This window comes from Mustela nivalis (assembly GCF_964662115.1).
Source record: "Mustela nivalis genome assembly, chromosome: 8".
In the NCBI taxonomy this organism is placed as follows: domain Eukaryota; kingdom Metazoa; phylum Chordata; class Mammalia; order Carnivora; family Mustelidae; genus Mustela; species Mustela nivalis.
This window is the reverse complement of record NC_139027.1, coordinates 134931308-134957381: the sequence shown is the minus strand read 5'-3', so window position 1 is coordinate 134957381 and position 26074 is coordinate 134931308. Positions and strand designations below refer to the sequence as shown.

The 26074-nt window shown below is 41.1% G+C and overlaps 2 long non-coding RNA genes across 3 annotated transcripts in view; both read right to left on the bottom strand.

Annotated features, from left to right (window-relative positions):
* Window positions 1-678: 678 nt before the first annotated feature.
* The window catches only part of LOC309871692, an 86985-nt gene continuing 61589 nt past the window's right edge, over window positions 679-26074 (bottom strand). For both annotated transcript variants that reach the window (XR_014315442.1, XR_014315443.1), the window contains exons 5-6: window positions 9942-10003; window positions 679-808 (exon numbers count right to left, since the gene is read on the bottom strand). This is a non-coding gene — a long non-coding RNA (uncharacterized lncRNA). The remainder of the gene's footprint in view (window positions 809-9941; window positions 10004-26074) is intronic.
* On the bottom strand, window positions 16229-21850 carry LOC309871693. The gene is made up of 2 exons (XR_014315444.1): window positions 21746-21850; window positions 16229-16532 (listed from the first exon to the last, which is right to left on the bottom strand). It is a non-coding gene; the product is annotated as an uncharacterized lncRNA (long non-coding RNA).

Below are 26074 nucleotides of genomic sequence, written 5' to 3'. Positions count from 1 at the left end.
CCTCAGTTCCAAGTACTCTCCCATTCTTATTTACCCTGAGGTCTCAAGTTATGGGTTATTTCCCCACAGGGAGCCTTCCTGGTCCCTCCAAAGTAGACTAAGTTCCCATATCACATATTCTCATGGTCCTTCTATTTTTATTCTTCAAAATACTTATCTAACTTTTAATTAAATTCATCCATTATGTAATTTCCTGTTTTCCCCATAAAAGAGGGTCCATGAAGTTAGGGAACTGTACATTGTCAACCACTGTGTCTGCAGCACTTAGAATAGGGACCGGCACTTAGTAGGTCTTCAACAAAGATTGGTTGAATACACAACTAAATGAGCCTTTCCACAGAGCAAAAGGACCACTGCTTGAGCCAGTTTCTATTGGCCAATCCTCCAGGATCACAGAAATTCCAAACTCATTTTTCTCTTGACAACAAATACTCCTTTCTGCATTCACCCAACAAATGATTATCGAGTGCCTGCTAGGGGCCAGGATTCTTGCAGTCGGTGAAGAGAGAACCATGAACAAGATGACCAAGATCCAGGCCTCATGGAGTTCATGGTCCAGTGGTGAGACCAACAATGAACAAAGAAGTATATCAATGCATAACAAAATGTCAAACAACAACACAAACTATAAAGAAAGCTCCAGAACTCTCTTTGAAAATATGTTTTCATGGTGGTGGTGGTGTCCTTTCCCAAAAATTGACTTTCTGTGCTATGAAAAAGAACAGCTACCATCAATTTACCCAGCATCTGAGCTTAGCTCACTCTTCACGCCAGCTAGTAAGGATCTGTTTACAGGACGATCGCCTTCCTGTGTAGGAAACAGACAACAAATAATATATTTCAGGGTTAATTTAACTTTTCAAATTACAAATTCATCTAAGGCGCCATCCACCACCGGGCGATAACTCAGGGCCTGCCAGGTTTTAAGTACTATAACGGCGGGCTGGTGTTCAACTCCTAGCACACTTCTTAAAAGATGGCTACCCTGGGGTTTAGATCAAGCCTACATAATCATATATTGAAGCTTGGCTTATTTATTTCCATGTTTCTGAAGCACCATTAATCATTTTTCTAAGATGGCCTATGTGTTACATAATTAATAAAACACAAGAGCTTAGGAAGAAAGCCTAGAGAGAGACATCCGGGCAAACACTGAGAAATGGTGTCACTTTTCGGTACCAGGGAAAATCTCAGTCTTCAGAAGATCAAGTCTTCACTGGAGGAACATGAAACAACCATTTTTCTTTCCAGCCTCCCCTCTTTTTCTGTGTTTACCCAACCTAGACACTGATCCATGCTATTTTTTTTTAATCAAAAAAAAAAAATATGCATTGGGAGGGACGGATGAGGGACAGTGAATAAAATCATTAATTCAATTTCGCACTGTTTTGCCTCTGGTGATTGCCGTTCCTGCAGATAATAGCTTGTCTGTGGTTCTGACCCAATTCTTAAACCCTTCTTATGGTACTCCACCAATGAATCTAATGGTTCATTAATTGCAAACATCTGAAATCATTAGAACCTGATTGAGCACAGAAGCATCAAACCGTCCAAAGCTGTAACTGCTTAACCAGCAAATGGGCTCATTGCAAAGGAATGTCGATGTTTATAGTAGATGTAACCCAAACTCGGGTGTTCATTGACACATTGTTTCATTTGTATACAACCACCCTGGCATCTATCTGTTCAAGAGAGCATGATTTATCCAGTGCTATATCCCGGAACTGACAGGCCAAAGATTAGAGCCTAACCCAGATGAAAGTCGGGGCTGTGTATATTCCTAAAACAAATATTTAGTATCTGACAAGCTCTGGTTAATATTAATTCATGATAGAAAGCAGTCAGTTTAAGCTGAGTACATGCCAAAATCTATTTGGGTTTTGTAAATCATTTTTCAGGATTATAGAGTAGAAAGTCAGACCAGAGAGAGAGAGAGAGACTTCCCTAAAATTAGAAATGTACAGATTTGGACAGAGCTTTCAGAAAACACCAAGGCCAGAGTTTCAAATGGGCAGAAGCCCACAAGCATAAAGTCCTCGTAGAGATGGTTTTCTTTGACTAGCAGAGTGCTTTAAAAGAATCATTTTTAATTATTTGCCAAGTCTGAATTTCTGACTTTTCGTGCCGGTCTGGCAACACTTGGTCCAGATTCCCGCAAGGCAGCTGTCAATTGGAGCTGAACAGAGGTGAACCTCAAGGAAGACACACCAGCTTGCCGTTTGGCCAGAGCCCCACCTCCCCCACTACTATTTACACAACCCCACTTACACCTGCCTACTGCTCATCTGACAAGTGAAGACAATGATGTCCAGAAAGGGAGAAGGACCGTCCAAGGACATGCCTTTGGTTAGGGTCAGCGCTGGAACGAGAACCCAAAACTCCCCATCCTACTTTATCGCTTATTTAGTTAGAATCACTCAGCGCCCTTCTACACTGATATACACATGGTTTTTGGAAGAAAAACTTAAACCTAGTGTCTAGGGAGTTTTCAAAGGCCACAGAGTATGCCTGGGTCACGAGCGTTGTCATTCATCTGTCTTCATCATGGTACATGTCTGTTCTTACTACCAGGAGATCTGAATGTCATTTTGCAAAACCGTAAGCGTCCAGGAAGATGTTCCCACCTATATGCGTATCTAGTCCAGATGGGCTGTGCCTTTACAGCAGTAGGACCCTGACATCCTTACCTAACCTCACGCCAATTCTATAATGGTTAAGCCATGCTACCATTTATTAGATATGTCCTATGTTCCAAACTGTGTCTATGCCCTTTCCTCCTTAGTATTCAGAGCAATCCTCAAAGCTCAGTTTATTGTTCTCATTTTACAGATACAAAATTGGGGGCTCAGTTAGCGTAATCAGCTCGATCAGGATGACACAGCTCATGAAGGACAGAGCTGGGATTTGAACCCAATAGTTTGGGTTCAAGCCCTTCAACTTGCAGCTGTATCCTGCACTGGCTGGTGGCTGTTAGGTTAAGCTTTTGCCCTCTTGGAATATGCAAAAATGACGCTATCTGTTCAGTGTAGCTCAAAGTAAGGAGGCAAACAAATACAGGAGATACTGCATAGTCAAGAATGGGTTAAACTCTCTGATAGCATCAGTTTAAAAAATGAATTCTTCGCCTTTTTAAAATGTGTGTTAGAAGCATATTTCTCTGTGTGCAACAAAAACATTTAGGCTCCCCTGTCATTTAGGTGAATTTTGTTTGCATGCTCTCTTCATGGAATACTGATGTTAATTTTTGGTTAAGTTTAATCTTACCAAGTATAAAGCAATTTGATAGAATAAGTAACCTTTCATTAAAGTTCAATACCGTACTTAAGGAAAATGGGACCGTGTGCATTAATTGATAGTTGACAGCTATTATTTCCATGAAAACCTTTTATAGTAAAATTTCTATTTGATGGATTGGAATTTATAAAATTTGCATTTAACTGAGCTGGATTCAACTGGAAGTACTGGGGATGTATTCCTTCTTCAAACAATATCCTATCTTTACATTTTTATTAAACATTTATTAATGGATGGAATCTTAATTTAAAGAGTAGAGCACAGATTTTATTTAATAACTCAGGTTTATTAGTGCATGAACACAAGTATTTGCACTGTATTTGACTTTGATAAAACATGACTATTTATGAGTACATTTATCCATGGAGACTTAATTAGCACAGCTGAGTTTGGGACAAACTGCTTAATAAAGAATTTTATTTTATTTTACTTTATTTTTATTTTTTAACTCACAATAAATCACATGAATATTATGGGGAATTTTTCTTCCAGTCAGCGGCTTAGAAGGAAGTCAGATTATCCTGGCATATTTGACTGGAATTACAAAATGTGGAAGGGAACTCTAATTCTATTCAGATTCTGCCTCACCCTACCCCATCACAAATCTAAGGACGCTTGAGTGAACATTAAGATGCTTCTGGCATCGTTACACAAGATTTCCATAAATGAGATGATATTAACGTGAAAGCTATTTTTCTCCCATTAATTCTGATCGAAAATAGGAAGAGGACTTCCCATGTATTTCCATAAAGCATTCGCAGTCAAAATCGCTCTTGCCACTTAAGAGACGGAAAGGTTGAGTCCAAGAACAATGAAATCACTTGAAATTCAACTCGCTCGGGAACACGTCAACATCACAATCCAGGGTTTGCAATCTATTTCCAAAATGGAGTGACCAGATTAAAAGCCTTCCCCTCATACTGTTCCCTCTACCTGGAATATCCTCCTTTTTCCCAGGTAGACCCCGTTCCCTGGCGACTTTCAGGGTTTAGGTGAAGTTCTCAGACACAGCATCTAGGACCACCCTGCAGGACCCCTATCCTCCTGTTACCTACCACTGCGGAGCATATATCAAAGGTGACAGTTATGTTTGCCTTTGTAGTATACCTCCCCCATTAGACTGTATCTCCATGCGGGCAGGAATGTTGTCGAATTTACCCACCTCCCTACACGCTCCATGTGTGGTATGGACAAGGTTCTCAGTGAGTTGCTGAGCGAATGGTTGGACAAAAAGTCTTAGAACTCAGAGCTCAAAACTCATTTCTGCAACCACAATGTAAACTCTCTGTGAGGTCAGGGATTCCTCGTTTGTATGATAAGGCACAGTTTCTTCTTGTCTTCCAAAAACTGGAAAAGAGAAAATGTAGCCAAATATGTCTATGAGCTGCTTAAAAGTCTTTATCATATGATACAAATCAGGAACTTGAGTGGCTCTGCTCAGAAGACTCATTCAGTTACCTGACAGGCCCCGATGGGGTACTGACCACGAATACAGACCTACGGGGCCAAAAGCACACTGCTTCTTACCACTTCGGTCAAGAAACCCTGCTTATTCCCCTCCCTCAGCGACGCTGCTACCCCCGGATGAATTCAACAGTGCAATTTACTAGACATGACAAAAGGTACAGTAATATCCCACAATGTGACCTTGATTCCTAAGACAACTTGATACTACATGAAGAGGACATGACAAAACTTTCACAAGAAAATGGGGCAGCTACGTAATTCCTGTGAAAACTTCTTTGTGTTCGGATTTAAGGGCCCCAGAAGGCTGAGGGGCGATTAAATTTCTGTGCGCTACAAATTTCTCTACTTTCAGGAAGTTTCCTTTTTCTGCTGCTCCCTTTGAGTAAAAGAGTTGTTGAGTTCTTTCGGCACCTTTTCTGAAGTTAGGATTATTAATATAAAAGATACGGCATGTCACCTTACGAATTGGGAAAAACAAGAACTTACTAAGACAGATTAAAAAAAAAACCTACTCAAGAGTTCATGTAGTGCTTACAGATGTAATCTTGTCATCAGGCCAGGGGTCAACACATTTTTTTTTTTTAAAGCCAGATAGTAAATATTTCAGGCTTTGCAGACCATTCACTCTGTGTCAGAAGCACTCAGTTCAGCCCTTGTAACACTGAAGCAACTACAGACAACGCATACACAGACAGACACAACTAGGTGCTAATAAAGCTTTATTTCTAAAAACAGGTAGCTAGCCCAGGAGTCCTACTAGTTTGTGGATGTGTGATGTAGCCTACATTTTTGGATAAAGCTCTGTTCTCTGGTAAGAATTAAGAACTCACATCTGAAAACATTAGAAATAGAAATAAACCATACAATCCAGTATTCCGACTAGGTATTCATGGAAAGAAAAGGAAAACACTAATTTGAAAATACATGTGCACCCCTATGTTTACTGCAACGTTATTTATACATCAAGGTATGGAAACAGCCCAAGTGTCCGTCAATAGATGAAGGATAAAGAAGACGTGGTCTGTATACAAAACAGAATATGATTCAGTCATTTAAAAAAAATGAAATCTTGCCATTTACAATATGGATGGACCTAGAACATATTATGCTAAGTAAGATAAGTCAGACAGAGCAAGACAACTATTATATGATTTCTCTTATATGTAGAATCTAAAAACAACAAGACAGATGAACAAACCAAAAACCAGGCTTAAATATAGAGAACTTGTAGTTGCCAGAAACAAGTGTTGGGGAGACGGATGGATAAAACAGGTGAAGAGGATTAAGAGGTACAAACTTAAAGTATAAAGTAAATTGCAGAGATGAAAAGGACAGTGTAAGGAATATAGCTGACAATACTGTAACAGCATTATAGGGTGACAGATGGGGACCTCCCTTAGCGTGGTGAACACTGAGTCATGTACAGAATTATAAAATCGCTATATAGTACACCAGAAAATAATATGAGATTATACGTCAACTACACTTCAATAATCAATTTAAAAAGAACTCACATCTGGGAAGGCCTAGAATCTCCCAAAAATCCTCCTTTCCACTGCTCCCACCCATTGATGGATGCCTAAAATCACACCTTAACGTTTCAACTCTTTTCTTGCTAATATATGTTAATGGGTATGCACCTGTGAAGGGGGAAAGTGTTGTGTAGTCAAATATGTTTGAGATGCTGGATCAACAGATTTAAGCAGATTTATTTATTGAAGAACTTTTTAGAGCTTTTAATATGCTAATATGCCTTGAAAACAGGGGAAAGTAGAGCATAAGCATTTCCTAAATGTATTTGACGACAAAATCTTTTTGTGAGGGCATTTGCAGGACTGTTTCTCACCAAACATATCTTGGGAAATTCTTTTTTAAGATAAGGATAGTGTTGAGCAGGAGTAATAAATAATAATAGTTATCATTTATTGAGTCCTTACCATACATGAATCTGCATTTATCATTTCATTTAATCTTTGCAGCCACCTTGTGAATTACATCCCCCTTTATAATTAGGAATATTGAAATACAAAGAGATGAAGAAATCTGCTTTTGATTATATAACTAGTCAGTGGTAGAGCCAGCCTTCAAATGTGTGTCTGTGTCTGACATTAACAGTCTCTTAACCTCTATTAAATCTTAAAGTCAGTAAAACTTTAGTTTGAAATAGGACTTTCCAGAATCAGAGAGTTTTACACCAAGAGAGGCCATTGGAGATACAGTTTAATCCACTTACAGAGAAATAAATTTATTCCTTAAAAGAGAAACTCAAAGCCCCCCCCCCCCCAAAAAACCAGGACTGGTCTAATTATACTTAGCCCTCAAACTAGGAGATCAAAAAATTTAAAGAATATTTCACTGTATCAAAAACTAATGATGTACTATATGTGCATGTACCAGCACATGCTATATGTACATGCTAATTGAACATAATAAAAAATAATAAAGAATATTGTGTTTATTCCAGTCTAATTTCTTTCCAAAGAAGCCTTTGCTGAGGTTTGCTCAGTGGAGGAAAGAGAAACAGGTTATATCAGTCAGGGCTATTTTATTTGCAACTGTCAGAAAACCTCTATTCATACCAATTTAAGCAAAATGAGAATTTGTTGGTTCATGTAACGAAAAGGCAGATATTGTACCTAGCCTCAGGTATGGGTTAACCTAAGAGTTAAACAATTTCACCCAGTCCTGATTCTTCCCATTTGCCTGGGCTCTCAGCCAGCCATGCTTTCTTCCTCTGGCTTTGTGTGGTAGCAAGATGGCTGCCAGAAGCCATATGGCTAAATTCTCCCATGTTCCAATCCAGCAGGAAAATAAAATTTCTCTTCCTCCTACAGTTGAGACAAAAGTTCTGCCTCTGACGCTCCTCTGCTCAAACTAGGTCATGTGACCACTGACTAAAGCTGTAGCCAGAGGAATACAGATACTTAGGGTTCAAACATAAGAAAACCTTTGCATTGCCAAATATGCCTTTACTGAAGAAGCTACCATCAGTTGCATAGAAAAAAAAAGAAAAAAATTAACTTCTATGAGAATAATTAATGCTGGGCATATCACACTGAAGGATTGTTATAAGGATTAAAAAAGAAACAAAGTATGTAAAGTGTCCACTGTGCCATCAGACAGATGGTAGGTGGTCAATCAATACCAACTATCTTTCTTTATGTCCTCTACCATCAGCGATTAGTATTAATAGAATCCTCATGCTATCCAATTCAGTTGCCATGAAAATTGTGTGCTGTTTGTGATGCCTTCATTCTTGGGGCCAATAAATGTTGTAACAAGAAAATCACAACAACGGGTTTGAATTGGCAACAAGATGAATTTCAGAACTGTTATACCAAAATAAGAAAGTCTTTTTCCTCCCATATAATAGTTTTTACATGACCCTAATGTCTTCTGGAAATGTCAAGGCTTCTAAGAGCCCAAGAACCAGACCCTGAAATGAAAGTTCAACCAAGCAGGGCGCTTAGGTGGCTCAGTGGTTTAAAGCCTCTGCCTTCAGCTCAGGTCATGATCCCAGGGTCCTGGGATTGAGCCCCGCATCGGGCTCTCTGCTCAGCAGGGAGCCTGCTTCCCTTCCTCTCTCTCTCTGCCTGCCTCTCTGTCTACTTGTGATCTCTGTCTGTCAAATAAATAAATAAAATCTTAAAAAAAAAAAAAAGAAAGAAAGAAAGTTCAACCAAGCTTCTGCAAAATGTCAACAGAATTACTCAGGAAGTGGAGGGAGAAAGAAGAAATTCTGAAGGTACATGAACCCAAATTTGCCCATAGCAATTTCACCAATTTTTTAGTTAAAAGTTCAAGAGAAGTCAACTCAATCAATAATAAGTGGTCAGACTAAACCACAACATCATTTGTGACTCTTATGTCTTAGTGATACCTCTAAATGTGATGTAGAGAATATGACATCACTGTCATCATCGTCACTCCATAGCATGAATAGGACAAGGACTTGAGCTTCTGGAAGAACTAACACACTTTTCCTACTTAACAAAAACAGCTCACTGAAAACTGTAAGGAAATCTTGAAAGGGCCAGAGAAAAACATATTACATACAAGGGAACAAAGATGAAACCAACTGCTAATTTTCCATCAGAAATATAAAGGCCAGAAGATATTGGAAAGATACATCTGAGATATTGGGGGGAAAAAATCAGTTAACCAAGAATTCTATATCCAGCAAATCTAGATTCCCCACTCCTGAGGTACAGGCTATACATAATGACACTTCCAAAGTGTACAGTATGGAGTAGGAGGAGTACCTTTATGGGTAAGAAACCTGACAACCACCACCTCAGCCAGGTGATCAAGAGGAGCATCAGTAGTTGTCAGTCATGTGGGTATTACCTCAACAGTACTTGATATATTGAGAAAATGACACTTTGTCACTGTCATCTTTCTGAATTATTTCCCATAATCCTAGTCTTATCATGAGAAAAACACAAGATGAATTCCAATAAAGGGGCATCCTATAAAATACATAACCAGTACTCCTCAAAATTTTCAAGGTCATTAAAAATAAGGAAAGCTTGGAGCACCTGGGTGGCTCAGTCGGTTCAGCATCTGCTTCAGGTCAGGTCATGATCTCAGAGCGCTGGGATGGAGCCCCAAGTCGAGCTCCCTGCTAGTAGGGAGTCTGCTTCTTCCTTTGCCCCTGCCCTTGCTCATTCTTTCTCTCTCTCTCTCTCTCTCTCTCTCTCTATCTATCTATCTATCTTTAATAAATAAATTAAAGCTTAAAAAAAAGATAAAGGAAGCCTGGGAAACCAGCACAGCCAAGAGGAGTAGCAGACATGACAACTAAATGTAATGTGACATCTTAAATGGGACTGGGAACGGAAAAGAACCACAGATAAAAACAATGGGAATCTGAGTAAACTACGGACTTTAATTAAGAAAAATGCATTAATAAGTGTTCATTAACTGTAACTATAATTATACCATACTAACGTCCGCTGGTAATAATAGGGGTAAGTGGGTGTTAGGTATATGAGAACTCTCTGAATTACCTTAATTTTTCTGTAAATCTAAAACTACCCTAAAAAATAAAGCCAATTTTTAAAGTCCCAATTTAGGAACTCTATCCACACAAAATATACATCCTGACCATAACAGAATTAAATCAGAAATTAATAATGAAAACACAACAGCAGAGCTCAAAGGGAAATTTATAGTCTTACCTGCTGACATCAAAAAAGAAGAAAGGTCTAACATCCGTGATCTGAGCTTTTACCTCCAGAAGCTAAAAAAGGAGAGCAAATTAAATTCCAGGTAAGTAAATAAGTAAATATGGGGTAAATAAATAAGTAAATATTAGAGAATAATAATTGCAAAACATATATCTTGTAAAGGACTGGTGTTAAGAATATACAAATAATAGCTCAATAATTTAAAAAATTAAAAATAATTTAAAAAGGTGAAAGAGTTGAGCAGATCCTTTATGAAAACAATACATAGAAATAATCAAGAAATACGTGAAAATATATGTAACATCATTAATCATTACCAAAATATGCACATTAAAATCACAAAGAGCTATATACTCCTATAAATCTGTTAAAATATAAATGACTGACAACACCAAGAGTTGGTAAGAATGTAGAAAACCTGGAGCCCTCAGATATCACTGGATAAATATAAAATGATAGAGTCCCTTTGGAAAACAGAGTTACGGTTTCTCAAAAAGTTAAAATACACACACTTATCCAGTAGATCCACTCTAAGGAAAAATGAAAACATATGGCTCTATGATTTATAACAGCCAAAAAAATGAAAACAACCCAAATGCATATCAACTGGTGAGTGGAAAAACAAAGTATTATCCATATAATGGAATAAATATGATAAAAAGGAATGAACTATTTGTGATACATACACTGGCTTGAGGGGGGGGGACCTTGGCACAAAGGATTCAAACTGAAATATATTTTAACAGAAAGACAATAAATATTATTGGAAAATAAGCACTGACTATGATCACTACTGGTTTCAAGAGATGTGAGGTAATTCATCCCTAAGGAAGTCCCTCCTCTTCTTTTTTTTTTTCTTTAAGATTTTATTCATTTATTTGAGAGAGAGAGAGAGAACAAGCGAGCATGAGCTGGGGGAAAGGGCAGAGGGAGAGGGAGAAGCAGACTCCTCGCTGAGCAGGGAGCCCAATACAGGGCTCAATCCCAGAACCCTGAGATCATGATCTGAGCCCCAGGCAGACACTTAACTGACTGAGCCACCCAAGTACCCCCTTCCCCCTCTTTTTTTAGCCTAGGAAACTTCTTTGATAGGGTCCTTTGAACATAAAACTGGGACCTTTCAGGTCATAGTATGGAAGTCAGAAGTAAAAACATAGAGAGGGCTAAATACTTTCATATAAGAAAAAGAAAAGAGATGGCCCTTTGCTCTCAAATCTAGAGTCAAATCTAGGTGAGGAGCCTGCTATGAAAAGAAAAGACCTCATGTAAAGGAAAGGAGGTTGGAAAGCGGTCCCGAGAAACATGGGAGATATCCAGAGGGTGTCCACTTGCAGGAGGTTCCATGTAGCAGAAAAAGATCTAAAAATGTGTCTGACCTATGATGACTTACACTGAAATGCTTTCATTCATGAAATAGTTATCAAGCCCCTTTTCTGTGCCAAGCTCTGTGCTGGGCACCAGAGACACAATACTTAATCAATAAAATCACAAGTTACCCAACGTATACACTTGACAATTTGAGGCCATTTGCTACCCTAGGTTCTAATGTCCCTTCACTGTCCCTCCAAACCAGCAATAAAAATCTGCTACAAACAAAAACATTGTTTTAATGGCACATTGGGGGACGAAGGGACCACAGATGTTATCCAGTGTGGGTCAACATACCACCAGCAAGATTGGATGACAATCACAGGAAGGAAGAATCATGGCCTCAAAAACAGGTCATGTCAGACAAACGGACGGGAGCAGAGGCTGACTCAGAAAGCCATAGAGATATCATGAGGTGACAGTAGATCTACGTCATGAAGGATGGCAGTGAGGGACTATTTAGGGCGATTCATCAATGTTATCAGTGCCCCTCCTTCCAGGAAAATGGTAGAATTGCATGATTTTGCCTCCTTCAAGTTCGGTCTAGTCATAACCATTGCTTTAGCCAGTGAAATATGAGCAGAAATGGAATATGTCCCTTTCATGGTGACACTTTTTGAATAAGATGAATAAACAGCCATGTTCTTTTGTTTTCCCTGTCATGACAACCAAAAGGCGTGCAGGTCATGAAGCCTCTGTCAAGAGCTTCTCCCAGGGAGGAGATTTAAGAACGAGCCCCCAGCAAACTTGCAATAGACATGGAGCTTGAGCAAGAAATCAACCCTGGTTGCTTTTAAGTCACTAAACTTTGGGGGTGGTTTATTACCGCAGCGCAACCTTGCCGATTCCGGCCGATGCAGGCAGACCGAGCCTGTAGGACGCAGGGATATCAGAGATTTTTAAAGATCTTTTTAAGTAACTGAGTCTTCTGAAGGAGCCGGGGAAAGAGTGTGCTTTCAGATACCAGATTGGAACAGATGAGAACATAAAAGCAGTAAATTCCGCCCTAAGCATTCTAGAAGGTAAGGCAAGCATCCTGACAGGTATACTTGTCTTTTTCTGACAGGAAAAAGTATACACCTTCGTTCAGAGACAATACTTTTTATCCCCCTAGAACTAAATTCAAGCTGGATTTGTCCTCTGGGGATTTGTCTAAAGGATGAGTAGAAGAGTGAACAACATCTCCAGCCACAAAATCACAGAAACGTCGTAAAACTGGACAGTCCTTTCAGTGACCTCATGGAGATAGAAAAAACATCATTTAAAATGGCAAGGCAGGGAAGGCATTTGCCACAAAAAGTTCAGCTAACACGGACCCAGCAAGCTGCTTTCAGACGACCTAAGTCAGGGCTACCCAAACTGCAGGCATTTCTAAAACATTTCACAAATTTTGTCTTTTACCCCCATGGTCACCTGCTTGCCACACTTTCGTGCATATTCTATTTAAATCGATTACCATTTATTTACTTAGATGTATTTTTAAAGGAAAAGAATGTATTTAAATAGTATATCTTAAAAACCAGAATCATGAGCCACAAATGGAAACCCACTGAAAGCCCTCTTGATCACACACACCCATAAAAACAAAACAGTGAATACAACCGCTCGGTGTTATCCGGATATCGTAATCTGCTCAAGTTTATAAGCCTGGGGCTTGCCTGTTATTAAAAGGGAGGATTACAAAATGATAGCCCCCACCTGAGTCTTTCTCCTTCATGCACCAGAATTAAAGAGAATTATAAAGAGGATAATTTGAATACTCAACAATTCAATGCACTACCTAAAATCATTTCAAGTGCTCTCTGTAGTATGGGCCCCACCTTTGGGGAAACACGGTGGCCTTGACATTGGACCTCTCCGATTTCAGACAATGGGGCAGAGCTGACCAACACACCCAGATGCTCTGTTCTGACCTACCACCGTGTTCTCAAAGAGGCCGTGCTTTCTACAGGCTGCTCCCGACCAGTGACAGAGGCAGCAGGGTACCAAGGCCAGGAGACCAGGCCTCGTGTGACAGGCCATGATGGCTCATCAGCCTTGTCGAATATCCGCAGAACTGCTCTGTGCACTAGAGGCCCCATCCTAACCCTCTGCTCCCAAGCCAGACTCTCCCCACCCTCTGCTGGCCCTTCTTGGCTTCTCTCCAGGAACCTCCCACAATCCTTTGTTAGCTCTTCCCCTAATAAACTCACGTGTGTCTACCTGCCTCAAGTCTGCTGTTCAGAGAACCTAGGCTCACAGGTCGACGCGCCTGACACATCTTTTGGAGATAAGACAGACAGGCAGGAAAACGTCCTACTAAGTCATGCGTCCATGCATCAGAAATGAATCTCAGATTGGAGGAATCTGTCTCCTTGTCCCCAAAGCACACACCCCAGACCGTCTCTATCGCTGACTGAAAAGAGGCCACAAGATCCGGGCAGAGGGATTAAGGAAGGCGAAGTTGACATTGTGTGGTAGACGTTTAAGAGCTGCATTCTACTCTTCTGCCAAACATCAGCAAACGTCTACTTAGCTTTTAAGACTCAGTTCAAACTCTACCTGTGCTGAGAAGTCTACACCCATCTGACTGGCCGTCATGGGTCCTGGCTACATCCATGTCCCTTACAAGAATCAGGAGTAAAGACCATGTACAGAGAAAATATGTCCCATGTTGCACATCGGCATAGACTCTCACTGAGTCCCTCCTAGCTAGTTTTTCCTCCAGTGTTAGAAAAATCACTGTTCCTTCGGTTAAACATCTCATAAAGGAGTTGGCTTGTGTCTAAAGACCACATTGCAGGAAAAATAGAAGCATGTTGGATCTTCAAATGCGAGAATCACACTTAACAGGAGACGTTCCATGAGAGGTACACACAATGTGACGCTCCGCTTCCTACTGCCACCTCATCTTCCAGCGGGGGGTGTGCATTCAGTGAGCAAAACAGCAGCCCTGGCCATCGAAGTAATTATTTCTCTCTCTTACTTCTCATACTTCACGTAGAGCTGAATTCCCAAAGGTCGGACTCAGTATCTACTCATTAGAGATGAGTATCTGCCTCTCTCACCAGAGTCCACCTGACTGGAAGCTTCTAGCACTCACCAGAGTGCACACACAGCTGATATTAAAAACATGAGATTGGATGCAAGAAATGGTCACCAAAAAAATACATTCCCAGAAGTTGTCTTAGGTTGGCTTCCCCCAGAAAGAGACCCTGCGAAAAGGATTGGCATGGAAGGTGATCCCAGCATCATGATGAGGTGGGAGTATGGGGTCATGAACAAAGGATAGGAATCCTTCCAGAAAGGGTGGATGAATGAGCTGGTGAGGGCCGGAGCAACTGGGGCCCACTCCTACTGAGGGCTCTTGGGAGACCAAGAGAGCACAACTCGGAAGTCTCCTATGTAAAAGCAAGGAACCTCAGATATTTATCTACCAAATCCACGCACAAACACAGGCCCACTTTCCTGTGGTGAGAGAGAATCCTCAGGCTGAGACTCGTAGGCTTTGTTGAGGAAACCACCTGCGTGTATGAGATGGGTGAACGCTGAGGGAACCAGGGGTGGGACAGAGACATCCAATGTCACGAGTCAATGCCATTCTGTTCCTTTTGTTTCTGCGGAAGTCCGCTCTCCTTCCAATTAAACAACAACAACAACAACAACAAAACAAACCTCTAAGTTTTCTGCCCAATGAACACCATCAATTACAACAAAGACATCAGGATTTGAACATCTTGGGATTCTGATTTTCTTTTTTTCTTTCACCAAATACTTCTTGGCTGTGATTACAATTTAACCATGACCTTATACTACGTCACTTGTGTCTCTCTCATGAACGGTCTCTCTGTAAGTTTTGTATAAATGAGTGCTTTGGTTTGAAAGCAAGTTTTGAAATCTACTTGTACCACACTAACTTCATTTGTGTTTTAAATGTGCATAAATAATATACTAAATATATAAATCTGTATAATGTTTCCAGCAACTAGCTGCACAGTCTTCTTGACTGTTAAGATCATTCATATTTAAATGTTTATACTAAGCAGAATTTTGTATTAGTCAACACAAATCTATAGGGTGAAATTAAGATTTTTACGGTCTTGGAAAGAAGTCTCCCTCATCGTCCATTGAGAAGTTTTCAGGATGAAATGTTTGTTAAATTAAAGGTAAAAATTAAAGATCACAGGATCACGAGGCAAGCAGCCTTTCCTTTAAATTTTCACATACATGCCAACACTTGACGGGAGAGGTGAGGACATAAGTTATATAATTCTGATCCGATGCCCTGGATTTGGGCAGCCTGTTCTGAAACTGTGAAAACCAAAATGGAGATTCTTTTTTTACAAACAATGGAATATGAATTTAGAACATCTAAGGTCTTGTTACATTCTGAGTATCAGTATTTCTACCCTGTTCATTGGCCTAAGCCCCAAATAAATTTCTTTCCTCTAAGTTTCAATGCAGATTGTGCCCTGGCGTACTAATTCTCCTCACTGAAATCCCAGTCCATGTCAGTGTCCAATGGGTTGTAAAAGGTTCAAAAAAGGTATACTTTCTTTGAAGCAAAATCTCTGTGTGAAGCCCAGATCTGTTTATTCTTCCTGATGAGAAGGGAATGGTGAGCTCACTCTCCTTGGATCAATGCCCCGACCTTCAGCAGCCCTCCATGACTCATTCCTTCGGTCTCTGCCATTGAGCTCCAGACCCCTGCCCTGAACCCTCACTACTGCCCCCATGAACCCTTCCTTAAATAAATAACACCAATGTTTAAAACTCTCAGATGCTTTTGTAATCTTAGCTAGCACTATGGTGCATTTTGTGGTAAAGACTAGATTGGCTTCTATTGTGACCAGTCCACAGAAACAGGATGGACCCTCGCCCCAAATCTGGTTCAAGTGTCAGGACTGAAGACACTACACACACATCAAGCAAGTATGAAAAGGTGTTACTACTTGTACAATAAGGCTTTCTGGGAGAGCTGGGGAGGTTTCCAAACAGGTCCAAAATGCCTTGAGAGAACAAAGAAAGAAGACTGGCTTGGGGTTTTTATGGTGGGTAAGGTGTGGTCTCCATGAGGGTTTCCATGCATGGCTTAAACTTCCTTATCAGCTTGTCCAGATGTGGGGCAGAGGGAGAAGAAGGATAAATGAATTGTAAAAGTTATCAGCAGTCAAGCATCCAAAAAATAGAGTCGGACTTGTTATGACAACTTCCCAATTAAGCCAGATTTTCAGACTGAAATAATAACAGAGACATAATAAAGCATATATTTATGGGGCACCTACAACATGCCAGGTATACGGTATTTACACACATTATTTCATTGAATTTTCATAACAAACCTAAAAGTTGGTACCTTTGTGCATCTTCTCCCCAAAGAAGAACTTGAAAGATTTGAAGAGAAATCATTTATTTGAGAAGTTAGGGCAGGAACGTATTGAAGGCTTGGGAGAGGGACTTGGGGAAGGCAGGAATAAAGGACGCTGTCTCTAGTCAGCCGGTGGCCACTGGGGGAATATGGAACCCAACCCAACTCAAGATCCTCTGAGAGATGTGCGGGACATGGTGTTGCCCACCAGGGGGATAAGGACGCAGGAATGTTTATCCACCAATTTCCACCTTCATGGTTTGGAGGTCACACCTGGAAGCATCACCTCCAGCACCCCCAGTTGTGGAGAGAGATTTCAAGCAGAGAGATGCTGATGGTCCAAGAAGCTATCAGCAGGTATGAGAGCTAGCCTCTGAACAGCTAAGTACTTGCAAGGTGAGCCACGGAGACACGAGCTAGACAGCCACTACCTACCTGCAGACGGTCGCTCTCCCCACCCTCATTCTACAGATGAAGACATGAAAGCTCAGAGAGAATGAGTAATGTTTTCCAAGATGACACATATAATGATGAAAGAGATGGAACTAACACCCAAGGCCTCCTGACTCCTGAGCCACATTTGTACACAAGGCAACACGGACATAAGAGGGCTTTGCCACTTTCACAAAGTGGAATTGAAACAGGCAGCGTGGCAGAGTGGTAACAAGGTGTGCCCTGAGGTTAGACCATGTCATTTCAAATCCTAGCACAGACGCTTGCTAGCTTGGGAACCTCGAGCAAGTCTTTAACCTCTGTGTTTGGTTTTACCATCTACACAATGGGATAATAGTAGCCGCTTCATCCCGTGGTCGGCAGAGTTCTCCATAGTGCCTAGTAATGCTGTCATTTATTTTAAAGGTCTGACTGAGTGTCAAGTTAGCAGATTTCCTGATATCAAATTTTCATTCCTATAGTTTTAGAAAATAATGCATCTGACCTGGTTTATTTTTTTGCAAAGCATTCCATATGCTTCCCTGTATCTCTCTCAATCGTTCCCTAAGTCTCCTGCCCTAATATTGAAAATAAATGACTTTTTTCAAATTCTTCCAATTTTTAGGGGAATCAAAACAAGTTATAAAATATAAAGATGTATTTTTTAAATATGTGACTACCTATGTGCCCTGTGTAAACATGGGGTAAGAAAATCAGGCCAATCATGTCAACGTTCTGGTTTACGTTTATTTCTGAGTCCTCTACAGATTGGATTTACAAGACTTGTTTTTCTAACTATCAGACTTTATACCAGCATCCACGGGTTCTACGCCAGCATACCTCTCCACCCCAGCCTTGAATTAGGCAAGTCATTGGGTTAGACGAGAGTAGATTAAAAGACAAGTCAAAGAAAACCCAGGCTTCCTGGCTATTCAGTGTCTAGAGATTCCCTAGCCCCTTCAAGTGGACACGGCACCCTAAAAATCCTGTCTGGGAGGTGACATGCTGAGCAAATATTCTGGCTGGCTTTGCCTCTGGACCAACCTTCATCCGTGTCTACCTTCCTTTCTCTACACTCAGTACTAATCAGTCAGCACACCCACAAGGAATCATGGCACCCTACATCAAAAACTAATGATGTAAGATATGGTGACTAGCATAATATAATAAAAAAAAATTTTTAAAGAAATCAGCAATTCAAGAGTTTATAAAATAATAATAATAATAATCAGGGGTGCCTGGGTGACTCAGTCATTAAGTGTCTGCCTTCAGCTCAGGTCATGATCCCAGGGTCCTGGGATCGAGTCCCGCATCGGGCTCTTTGCTCAGCAGGGAGCCTGCTTCCTCCTCTCTCTCTCTCTGCCTGCCTCTCTGCCTACTTGTGATTTCTCTCTGTCAAATAAATAAATAAATAAATAATCTTTTTAAAAAAAAAATAAATAAATAAATAATAAAGCTCCTTACTTAAGCACAGCCCCCCCCCAAAAAAAAATCTTTAGAAAAAGTCCCATCTGTCCCCACAGAGATAACCTTTGGATATTTAAGCAAAGAGAAGGAAAGTAAGGCAAAATATACAACAAGAAGAGAGGCCTTTATTCTGTCAGTTAAAACACTTTACAAACTGCTGATCAGGTGTTTGGTGTTTTGTTTTTTTAATCAAGAAAATCTTGAGAGATTTCAGCATAAAAATAAAATTCTTTCATTGGAGGCTATTTTCATATTCCTTTCACACCAAGTAACACCCTCACCTTCCAGCTCTTGATTTTTTTCTTTTTTCTTTTTAACAGATTCTGCCATAAGTCAGTCTAGATGAGTCTTATCCCTCTACCCTGGATAAGACACTCTGAGCTGAGCCTGCATTCGTTCTGCGTCTTGAGGAACGGAGGTATGCCCCGCAGGAATGCGCTGGATGCTACGGTTAATTAACTAATTTACTCAATCAAGTTTAACAGTGGTTTTAACTTTAATGAGACCATTACATTTTAATATGGAAATAACAGCCTTGTATCCTTAACAATCCCCACAGCCCAGAGATCCGCCTCCTTCTTCCGCCCCCTTCGCACCAGCACGGATGTGGATTTTTGAACCTGAACGCCCGAGTGTAATGTCCAGAACTTGTAATACACAAGGACAGGGCCCATCACTGATACGGCCCATCGCTGATACGGCCCATCACTGATACGGCCCATCACTGATACGGCCCACGTGAACCACGGGGCGCCTTCTCGTGGCCCGAGACGTATGCTCTGAACACACACAGCAGCCGTCGCTCCCGGTAAGAGCCAAAGTTGTATGGTGGGCAGGGTCCTTCCTAGATGATCACGCAAGGGGGGCTTTTGAGTCTGAACACTGGCGCAAGGGAGCAAGGAAGGCAGACCGATGTCAGAAGGTCCAAAAGGAGAGAAATGGAAGTGCCCACGCGTACCACCTGGGTCTCAGTTGTCCTCGGGAGACCTACCCTAGGGCTACTGTCACCAAACTGAGTCGCGTTGATTGGGCTCCTCAAAAGGCCAGCAAATCGTTAACACGCTCTCATTGAGAACTTCCATTATTCCGGTTAGAGGACTTTGGAGATTAACTACGAAAAGTTTTACAAGGCGGTTGAAGGTAATGAATCACGATTCCTGTAAGGGTGAACCCAACACGCTGAAACCTCGTACAGCTGTCTTATATTTGCGCTGTGTGCATTTTGCTACCCGTAATTTTGTCATCAATTTTCATCTTTTGTTTAAACATATTTGTCTTTTGGACAAGATAGGTCATATTTCATAGGTTTGATGAATTTTCTCCTTGGTCCGGTTTTACAGAATTTGCACTTAATTAATTGCCCAACCTTTAATTCGACAGACTGTTTTTAATGGCTATGTAGTTTCAAAAGCATATACACAGTGGAATTTCGAAAAAGTAATTGTTTTTGTGTCACTTCCAAAGAAAGTCGCAATTATTAAAATGTGTAAAGAATTTGTCAAATGCGCAATGGGCAATAATTAGGAAGATATCAAATAAACCTTTAATGGATATTTTTAATTTGGTGTTCAGCAGGAATATTTAAATAATGCAACAAAATATGTCATTTCTCGCCTCAGGACTATAGAAGCCAAATCCCAATGTGAAAATGCACCTTTCAATTGCATCGACTGGGTCGTTCTGGAGGTGACACTCAAAAGATTTTCTAGGTCTTAGCAGAGCTGTAAAGCGGGACCCCCCTCATCCAGCAGACAGCACAGAATCCAAAAATCTGCCTATCAAAAGCATCATTCAAGCCACAGGGCTCTTCTGTGCCTGGTAAAAAAGCAGGCAGAAAAAGAGAAGACAAAGGTCAGCCGTTGTCAATTCTTTATAAATGTGATGGTGCTGGCAGTTTGCAAGGAACTGCTATGTTTCCCTAGCAACTTTGTGTGTGTGCAGATGCGTTCAGTACATTTTTTCCCCTTGTTATTTTCAGACCGTCTTTTTGTACTGCGGACGATTTTGAATGTATCCTCTCGGTTACAGGGGCCTTTTTATTAAGAGGATTAAGAGCTGACATTTTTTGGAAGGGAAGTTTGCTGAATTGGGGGCAGTGAAAACCAGAGTTCAATCTTTAGTCAGATGGCAGATAAAAAGCAGGAGGGAAAGGCTAGGACAGAAAAGGCATTAGACAGGGAGAAAGCAGAGAGTATCCAGTTTCCAGAAACTGGAACCTGAGATGCCATGACTTTCCTGAATTGGTCCTTCTGTCATCTCTTTTAAAGAAATGTTCAGCAAAGCGTCTAAGCCAACTCCACCCTGCCTTTCAGGTGTTCCCCCCACCCTCCTGCCCCACCTTGGCTTTTCTTATAGTTCTAAGAGCCTAGAGTCAATATTTAATTTTGATTCATCTGTTTCCTTTTGTTTTTTAGTGGCAGGGAAGAGACATCTGCAAATAACCTTCACCAAGCTCTGTTCTTTATTAATTCACCTGCTGCATTTATGGGGTGCTTATGGTTTACTGAGCGCTGCGCTGGGCATATAGCAGGGGTCTACAAACTTTGCCTGCAGAGCCCCAGATAGTAAATCTGGGGCAGCCATCCCGTCTCTGTGACAACATCTCACCTCTGCGTCTGTACGTTGCAGCAGCTGCAGAATATCCGTAATGAATGGGCGTGGCGGCAGGCCAGTAAAGCTTTCCATATGGGTACTGAAACCTAAATTTCCCATCATTTTCACAGATCACGAGATATTATCCTTTTGATTTTTTTTTCCCACCATTTAAAAATACAAAAATCATTCTTAGCTTCTGGGTCACATAAAAACAGGCAGCAGCAGGATGGATATGGCCTGTGGGCCATGGTGAGCTGACCCCGCGCGCAGACCCAGGGGTTGTGTTCTCACGGGAGTGACAATACGGACACAGACAGCAGAGACTGCATCAACAAGATGACATCAGATTCCTCTAAGGAACATGAAGGAAATAAAACAGGAAGATGCAGTAAAGAGTACCCGAGAGGGAGAGTTCACTTTAGATGGAGCCGGCAGGGGGACCTCGCTGAGACCTGCCTAACAAAAGTGCTGATCACCTACGCATCTCTAAGCAAACCACTCCTTCCATAAGTCGGCTGCACTTAGGCCTAACTTGAATTCATAGACTCACTCTGCAAAACCCCAGAAAACAAAGCAAGCGACTTACCTGGCCCCGTTATCAAAATCGTGGAAGATGGGCATATGCTGGTGAGAATAACCATACCTATTAATACCACAGATTTCCAGGTGCTGTGTGGAACACCTAATCCCCAGTCCCCTAGGAGACAGGAGTTTTAAAGCCGCAGCACACTTTTTCAAAGCAGGGTTGTTTTTGGGTTTTTGTTGTTGTTGTTTAACTGGAAATGGTGCCATGACCTTAGGTCATTTCTCTCCTTCTTTCACTACTCACAGAGTTGAAATAATAGCATGCTCTTAAATTCCAAATTTGAATGGACAGGGCCTCTTTTATTTACATCCTCTTGAGCTCTGCTAACTTTATTTTTCATGGCTGCTAAAATATTTTTTTAAAGAGAAACCAAATTATTTTCCATGAATGTTCTCAAAGAATCATAAAGGGACTCGGTGCTTCATTTGTCTTTGGGGGACGGGTCAAAGGTGAACAGTATTTCTACTTGTTTCATAATTTTCTGTTTAATACCAAGCATAATGTCAAAAGATTTGGTGGTAGTTTTTATGTTATTTGAATGCTCTTATACTGGACCTTCCTACCATTGTGAAACAGAAGGCTGGTGCCCAGGTGGTTATTAGGAGGTGAATTTTTTTTTAAGGTTTTATTTATTTATTTGACAGAGAGAGAGGTCACAAGTAGGCAGAGAGGCAGGCAGAGAGAGAGAGAGGGAAACAGGCTCCCTGCCAAGCAGAGAGCCCAATGTGGGGCTCGATCCCAGGACCCTGAGATCATGACCTGAGCCAAAGGTAAAGGCTTAACACGCTGGGCCACCCAAGGTTCAGGGCACCTCTAGGCACCCTAGAGGTGAATTTTAACTCCAGAATTCTCACTTGGAATTGTCTTTTGCAATGCTAGGGCTTGAATGGTTATTGTGTTGGTTGGTTGGTTGATTTTAATTAAGCAACAATTGGTGATTTTTTTAAAAGGCTTTGCTCTCTCTCACACCGAACTTGTATTTGTACTCCTGTGGCCTTTACCAAAATCAACAGAGTATGGACTAATACATGCACACCCCATCCAGATTCTCTTGAGAATAGATAGCCATGAGCCCTTTCTAAAACCCACTCAAAATTTCCTCCTTTATAAAGTATTTCCACTATTATTGGAAGCTCTAAGAATTCTAAGACCTGGCTTCTCAGCTGGACATCTCACTCAAGGTACAGCCTCCAAGAAGCTGCTCTATTTTCCTGCCTATGAAATGGACTCTTGATCCACGGTCCCTCCTTCTCACAAAGCTATCGTTAGAATCAAATGAAACGACTTACGCAAAAACAACAGGAAAGGGGGAGGAGTCAAGATGGCGGAGAAATAGCAGGCTGAGACTACTTCGGCTAGGAGGAGATCAGCTAGACAGCTTATCTAAAGATTGCAAACACCTGCAAACCCATCAGCAGATCGAAGAGAAGAAGAACAGCAATTCTAGAAACAGAAAAACAATCACTTTCTGAAAGGTAGGACCGGCGGAGACGTAAATCCAAAGCGACAGGAAGATAGACCCCGGGGGGAGGGGCCGGCTCCCGGCAAGCGGCAGAACAATGGCGCACAAAATCGGGACTTGTAAAAGTCTGTTCCGCTGAGGGACATCGCTCCAGAGGCTAAACCGGGGCGAAGCCCATGCAGGGTCAGCGTGGCCTCAGGTCCCGCAGGGTCACAGAAGGATCGGGGGTGTCTGAGTGTCGCAGAGCTTGCGGGTATTGGAACGGGAAAGCCGGCTACAGAAACAGAGCCGACAGTGAGCTCACAGCTCGGGGTTACCTTGAACCGGTCGCAGGCTCGGTGAGCTCGGAGCGCGGCCGGAGGTCAGGCAGACGGGAGTAACTGGGCGCTGTTCTCTGAGGGCGCACTGAGGAGTGCGGCCCTGGGCTCTCGGCTCCTCCGGGCCGGGCCGGAGACCAGGAGGCCGCCTTTTGTGTTCCCGTCCTCCGGAACTCTACGGAAAGCGCTCAGGGAACAAAAGCTTCTGAAAGCAAACCCGAGCGGATTACTCACCCCGGCCCGGGTAAGGGCGGTGCAATTCCGCCTGGGGTAAAGACACTTGAGAATCACTACTCCAGGCCCCTCCCCCAGAAGATCAACAAGAAATACAGCCAAGACCAAGTTCACCTACAAAGGAGTGTGGTTTCAATACCAAGGAGAGCAGCAGAATTCCAGAGGAGGAGAAAGCAAAGCAGGGAAATCATGGCTTTTTCCATGAGTTTTTAGTCTAGGAGTTAATTTAATTTTTTTCTTTTTCATTTTTTCTCCTCTTCTGCTAAAATTTTTTTTAACTTTTACCCTTCTCTTTTTTAGTGTTTTTTAACTAGTTTATCTAATATATATATATTTTTTCTTTTTTATACTTTTCTTTATTCATTTTCTTTTTTTAATTCTTTTCTTTTTTTCTTTTTTTCTTTCTTTTTTCTTTTTCTTTTTTTTTTTTTTTTCTGAACCTGCTTTTATCCCCTTTCTCCCCCCCTCACGATTTGGGATCTCTTCTGATTTGGTTAAAGCATATTTTCCTGGGGTTGTTGCCACCCTTTTAGTAATTTACTTGCTCCTTCATATACTCTTATCTGGACAAAATGACAAGGCAGAAAAATTCACCACAAAAAAAAAGAACAAGAGGCAGTACCAAAGGCTAGGAACCTAGTCAATACAGACATTGGTAATATGTCAGATCTAGAGTTCAGAATGACAATTCTTAAGGTTCTAGCCGGACTCGAAAAAGGCATGGAAGATATTAGAGAAACACTCTCGGGAGATATAAAAGTCCTTTCTGGAGAAATAAAAGAACTAAAATATAACCATGTTAAAATCAAAAAAGCTATTAATGAGGTGCAATCAAAAATGGAGGCTCTCACTGCTAGGATAAATGAGGCAGAAGAAAGAATTAGCAATATAGAAGACCAAATGACAGAGAATAAAGAAGCTGAGCAAAAGAGGGACAAACAACTACTGGACGATGAGGGGAGAATTCAAGAGCTAAGTGACACCATAAGATGAAACAACATTAAAATAATTGGGATTCCAGAAGAAGAAGAAAGAGAGAGGGGAGCAGAAGGTATACTGGAGAGAATTATTGGGGAGAATTTCCCCAATATGGCAAAGAGAACAAGCATCAAAATTCAGGAGGTTCAGAGAACGCCCTTCAAAATCAATAAGAATAGGCACACACCCCATCACATAATAGTAAAATTTACAAGTCTTAGTGACAAAGAGAAAATCTTGAAAGCAGCCCGGGAAAAGAAGTCTGTAACATACAATGGTAAAAATATTAGATTGGCAGCAGACTTATCCACAGAGACCTGGCAGGCCAGAAAGAGCTGGCATGATATATCCAGAGCACTAAATGAGAAAAACATGCAGCCAAGAATACTATATCCAGCTAGGCTATCATTGAAAATAGAAGGAGAGATTAAAAGCTTCCAGGACAAACAAAAACTGAAAGAATTTGCAAACACCAAATCAGCTCTACGGGAAATATTGAAAGGGGTCCTCTAAACAAAGAGAGAGCCTACAAGTGGTAGATCAGAAAGGAACAGAGACAATATACAGTAACAGTCACCCTGCAGGCAATACAATGGCACTAAATTCATATCTCTCAATAGTTACCCTGAATGTTAATAGGCTAAATGCCCCAATCAAAAGACACAGGATATCAGAATGGATAAAAAAACAAAACCCATCTATATGTTGCCTCGAAGAAACTCATTTTAAGCCCGAAGACACTTCCAGATTTAAAGTGAGGGGGTGGAAAAGAATTTACCATGCTGATGGACATCAGAAGAAAGCAGGAGTGGCAATCCTTATATCAGATCAATTAGATTTTAAGCCAAAGACTATAATAATAGATGAGGAAGGACATTATATCATACTCAAAGGGTCTGTCCAACAAGAAGATCTAACAATTTTAAATATCTATGCCCCCAACATGGGAGCAGCCAACTATATAAACCAATTAATAACAAAATCAAAGAAACACATCAACAATAATAGAATAATAGTAGGGGACTTTAACACTCCCCTCACTGAAATGGACAGATCATCCAAGCAAAAGATCAACAAGGAAATAAATGCCTTAAATGACACACTGGACCAGATGGTCATCACAGATATATTCAGAACATTTCATCCCAAAGCAACAGAATACACATTCTTCTCTAGTGCACATGGAACATTTTCCAGAATAGATCACATCCTTGGTCCTAAATCAGGACTCAACTGGTATCAAAAGATTGGGATCATTCCCTGCATATTTTCAGACCACAATGGTCTGAAGCTAGAACTCAACCACAAGAGGAAGTTTGGAAAGAACCCAAATACATG